Source organism: Diuraphis noxia, unplaced genomic scaffold (assembly GCF_037042655.1).
Source record: "Diuraphis noxia isolate RWA-SAM2 unplaced genomic scaffold, SU_Dnox_SAM2 contig0012, whole genome shotgun sequence".
In the NCBI taxonomy this organism is placed as follows: Eukaryota; Metazoa; Arthropoda; class Insecta; order Hemiptera; family Aphididae; genus Diuraphis; species Diuraphis noxia.
In genome coordinates this window covers 2,062,501-2,067,500 of record NW_028301722.1, presented here as the reverse complement: position 1 = coordinate 2,067,500, position 5,000 = coordinate 2,062,501, and the positions used below count along the sequence as shown (strand labels likewise).

Below are 5,000 nucleotides of genomic sequence, written 5' to 3'. Positions count from 1 at the left end.
CCCGGACTGCGGACCAGCGCGACTTTGAACGCCGGTGGGTTCGGTCGCTAGGCCATCGTCCGCACCGTAAACGGTTCACTTTCATTGCGCCAAACGTGGTTTTTCGTGAGATCACCGTTGACTCGCGCACACGTTAGACTCCTTGGTCCGTGTTTCAAGACGGGTCGGAAAGTAGCCCGAAACTCGTCGCCGACCGACGGGACCCCGCCTGCGACGGGGCCGCGTCGACGGTTCATGCCGTCGGGCGAGCCGACCAGGAGCACCGGGGTTCGGCGCGAACGGTCACGCCGAGGCGCGACCGCCGCGACGAACCGCCACCCGGGCCCTTCGGCCGGCGCCCAACGAGTCGCGACGTCCGCTGACCGAGCGAAAGATCCGGCCGGCGGTGAGACCACCGACCGTGAATTCGCCCGGCGGGGACTCGCGGGCTCTGTCCGTTTACACCCGAACGGTTTCACGTTCTTATGAACTCTCTCTTCAAAGTTCTTTTCAACTTTCCCTCACGGTACTTGTCCACTATCGGTCTCGTGGCCGTATTTAGCCTTAGATGGAGTTTACCACCCGCTTCGGGCTGCACTCTCAAGCAACCCGACTCGAAGGCGCGGTCCGATCCCGGAACGCTGTGACGGCCTCTACTGGCCTGGCACCATCTGCGGGCCATGGCCCCGTTCAAGGGAGACTTGGACCGTCACGTGCGCCCCGGCAACGAGGCCGGCCCGTACGCCACAACTCCCATACGTGCCGCGACACAAAAGTGCGCGGCGGGATTCGGCGATGGGCTTTTCCCTGTTCGCTCGCCGCTACTGGGGGAATCACGGTTGTTTTCTTTTCCTCCGCTTATTAATATGCTTAAATCCGGCGGGTAGTCCCGCCTGATCTGAGGTCGGAACAAGTGTGTGGTACGTGTGGTGGTGGTAACTGGTGCGCGGGTCCGCGCTCCGTCCGCGCGGCGACGGTCCGCGTCCGCTTCTCGGTTGCCGGAGAGGTGGCGTCTCGAGGACGACTCTCAGCCGACCCGGCCGCGCTCTCGCGCGGCGGGCGGACGGGGACGTGCCGTTCGACGGCGCGAGAACCCGTGACTGTTTGCCGTCACAACTTGGGCGGACGACCGGGGGCAGCCGCGAGCGGTAGCCCGCGTTTTCCCCGGTCGAGCCGCCAAACTCGCGCGGGCGCGGCGTGCGGCCGACGGGCGCGCGGGCGCCGGTCCCCGTGAGGACCGGACGCGGCGCGCGCGCTCCGCCGGACGCCTGCCGTGCCGGCGCATCGGTCTGGCCGAGTATCCGGTATACGACCCTCAGACAGGCGTGGCCCGGGACCCGCGGGTCACCGAGGCCGCAATGTGCGTTCGACTGGTCGATGTTCGTATAACCTGCGGATTACACGACGACGCGCAGATAGCTGCGGTCTTCATCGATCCACGAGCCAAGTGATCCGCCGTTCGGGGTCGGGTGTTTGTTTTTTTTTTTTCGTTTACACAATCGTCTTCCGACGACGGTAACCATCTTTCGGTCGACTCTCGGTCGGGGGTCGCGGCGCGCGGGCGGTCGGCGGACGACAACCGTGCGCGGTTGTCGCGCGCGAGCGCACGCGGCCACGGGGTCGGATTAGGCGCGCGCGAGACCGGCAAGCGAGTCGCCGGCGCCGCGGGCCCGTCTCTAATGATCCTTCCGCAGGTTCACCTACGGAAACCTTGTTACGACTTTTACTTCCTCTAAACGGCCGAGTTCGGTCATCTTCCCGGTCGCGCGACGACCCAGCCCCCGAGGGGGCCGAATAACGCGCGTCCAGTCCGAAGACCTCACTGCGGTCGTTCAATCGGTAGTAGCGACGGGCGGTGTGTACAAAGGGCAGGGACGTAATCAACGCGAGCTGATGACTCGCGCTTACTGGGAATTCCTCGTTCACGTGGAAAAATTGCAAGCCACGATCCCTAAGCACGAAGGAGGTTCAGCGGGTTACCCGGAAGCCTGTCGGCCCAGGAATGTTAACACACGCTGATTCCTTCAGTGTAGCGCGCGTGCGGCCCAGAACATCTAAGGGCATCACAGACCTGTTATCGCTCAGTCTCGTGCGGCTATTTTCGTCCGCCGCCTGTCCCTCTAAGAAGAGTTTAAGCTCCTGGGAGCCGGCGGTAGCCCTAGTAACGTATCGTGATCCGCCGGCGACGGCCGCGAACGCGGCGCGCTTCACCGCGGAGCCCAGCGCACGACTGACGCACGGCGACCGGAGGTTGCCCCCCGACCCCCGCACGCCCGCCGCACGCCGGGACGCGGATGGCGCGGCCGCGCCCGACGACCGCCGTGGACGACGGGCGAACGCGTTCGGGGATACCGGGCCGAGCCGACGGGAACGCGAACGCAGACGGCCGAAACCGCCGGCGCCGCGCCCACGCCGACCCGGGTTTACCCGCCTAGTTAGCAGGACAGAGTCTCGTTCGTTATCGGAATTAACCAGACAGATCGCTCCACCAACTAAGAACGGCCATGCACCACCACCCACCGAATCAAGAAAGAGCTCTCAATCTGTCAATCTTTCCGGTGTCCGGGCCTGGTGAGGTTTCCCGTGTTGAGTCAAATTAAGCCGCAGGCTCCACTCCTGGTGGTGCCCTTCCGTCAATTCCTTTAAGTTTCAACTTTGCAATCATACTTCCCCCGGAACCGAAAAGCTTCGGTTTCCCGGAAGCTGCCCGCCGGGTCGTTAATGAAACGCCGGCGGATCGCTAGCTGGCATCGTTTACAGTTAGAACTAGGGCGGTATCTGATCGCCTTCGAACCTCTAACTTTCGTTCTTGATCATACGAGAACGTACTTGGCAAATGCTTTCGCGTCAGTTCGTCTCGAGACGATCCAAGAATTTCACCTCTAACGTCTCGGTACGAATGCCCCCGCCCGTCTCTGTTGATCATTACCTCCGGTCCCGAAAACCGGCCCGGCGGGACGCGCGGGCGACTGGCGCCCGCGGCCCGGCGGCCCGCGCACGGAAACGCCCCGGAAGGCGGTTTCGCGCGCCCGCGAAGGGCGGAGATGCGCGGGACCGAGGTCTTGTTCCATTATTCCATGCGACCAGTATTCAGGGCCTTTTGACGAGACGGCCGTGAAGCCGCCCCGCCAGATTTGAGCCTGCTTTGAGCACTCTAATTTGTTCAAAGTAAACGTGTCGGCCCGCCGACGGCACTCGGTGAAGAGCACCGCGCAGCAAGATTGGAGTAGGCGGCCGCCGTCGTCGAACCCCGACGGCCGCGCGACGCGTGGCCGCGCGGCGCGCCGGGAGCACGAGACACGTGTCCGCCTGCCGACAATACGTCCGGCCGACGTGCCGGTAACTAACACCCCGAGACGGCTGACGAGCGCGACGGCGACCGCGCCGACGGGACACGTGGTCCCGCGGCACGGCCGGCCGCGACACGCCGGACCGCCAGGGTGGTCCGGCACCGCCCAGACACAGATCCGACTACGAGCTTTTTAACCGCAACAACTTTAATATACGCTATTGGAGCTGGAATTACCGCGGCTGCTGGCACCAGACTTGCCCTCCAATTGATCCTCGTTTAAAGGTTTTAAAGTGTTCTCATTCCGATTACGGGGCCTCGGATGAGTCCCGTATCGTTATTTTTCGTCACTACCTCCCCGTTCCGGGAGTGGGTAATTTGCGCGCCTGCTGCCTTCCTTGGATGTGGTAGCCGTTTCTCAGGCTCCCTCTCCGGAATCGAACCCTGATTCCCCGTTACCCGTTACCACCACGGTAGGCATGGAACCTACCGTCGACAGTTGATAAGGCAGACATTTGAAAGATGCGTCGCCGGTACGGAGACCGTGCGATCAGCTCGAAGTTATTCAGAGTCACCAGGTCTTTGCGCGGGCCGCGATCGGGACGCGCACGAAGCGCGCCGCGACGGGCCGGTTTTGATCTAATAAAAGCGTTCCTCCCGCGCGCGACGCCCGAGAGCGCCGCGACGGTCGGAACTCTGTCGGCATGTATTAGCTCTAGAATTACCACAGTTATCCAAGTAACTTGGGTACGATCTAAGGAACCACAACTGATTTAATGAGCCTTTCGCGGTTTCACCTTAATGCGGCTTGCACTGAGACATGCATGGCTTAATCTTTGAGACAAGCATATGACTACTGGCAGGATCAACCAGGGATCTCGGGTTTACTGCTACCGCGCCCCGCGACCGCCACGCGCGTGGCGGCCTGGGACGCGTGCGTCCGAGCGCCGGTCCGACGCCCCGCGGAAGGGGGCGGCGAGCCGACGCCGAGGGCGATCGCGTGGCCGGGACCGCTGTGGGTCACGGCCGCGCGACCGACCGCGGTTCAACAACAACAAAATGTGTGTGTGGTGTGGTCGGCACACGGAGTGCGACACGTTGACGAGACGGACCGGGTGACGGTCGACCGCCGGGTTCGGGTGACGGTGTGTGCACGGGTCCCCGGCGAGCGTACCGAGACCGGCTCTCGCCCGATTCGTAACGGCCCCCAGCCGAGATCGAGGGGGAAGCCGGGACGCGACGCGAAGTCCGCCGTCCCGTGGCTTCGCCCCGGCGACCGCCGGGCGCGGCGACGATGGCCGGCCGCGGCGGGAATGTTCTGGCGTCGAGTGTTCGTGACACGCGGAACGGTAACGGGAGTCGTCATCGGTGTGGATTGGCGCGCGCCGCGCAAACACCGGCTGGTGGACGCGCGGCGCCGGTTGAGTTTCGCCACTCGGATTGCGAGATGGGTCGGCGGCCGAAACGCGGACGCGTGTCACCTTCCGCCGGCTCTCACCGGACCGGCCACTCAACCGACGGTGTCCCGCGTACGTGGACGACCGTCAGTTGGCGGCGACCGGTGGGCGCCGCGAGGTGTACGCGCCGTCTTCGGCGTCGCCCGTGGCTTTGCTGTTGTGGTGTTCGTGATCGGCGGCCGGCCGTCGACTGCAACGCCGACGACCGAACCGCTCACAAATTTACAAAATCCCGGGTTTTTCCACCTTAATGGCGTAGCGTCGTTCGTGTAACA

General features: G+C 63.7%; 3 non-coding genes across 3 annotated transcripts in view; all 3 read right to left on the bottom strand.

The window, feature by feature from the left end:
• LOC149054110 (large subunit ribosomal RNA) overlaps window positions 1-886 on the bottom strand; it is a 4,199-nt gene extending 3,313 nt beyond the window's left edge. Inside the window, exon 1 of the ribosomal RNA XR_016192356.1 lies at window positions 1-886. This exon is cut by the window's left edge and continues 3,313 nt beyond it. This is a non-coding gene — a ribosomal RNA (large subunit ribosomal RNA).
• A 402-nt stretch (window positions 887-1,288) lies between these two features.
• On the bottom strand, window positions 1,289-1,446 carry LOC149054109 (5.8S ribosomal RNA). The gene has a single exon (XR_016192362.1). It is a non-coding gene; the product is annotated as a 5.8S ribosomal RNA (ribosomal RNA).
• A 210-nt stretch (window positions 1,447-1,656) lies between these two features.
• On the bottom strand, window positions 1,657-4,144 carry LOC149054108 (small subunit ribosomal RNA). Its single transcript, XR_016192351.1, has one exon. It is a non-coding gene; the product is annotated as a small subunit ribosomal RNA (ribosomal RNA).
• Window positions 4,145-5,000: the final 856 nt, after the last annotated feature.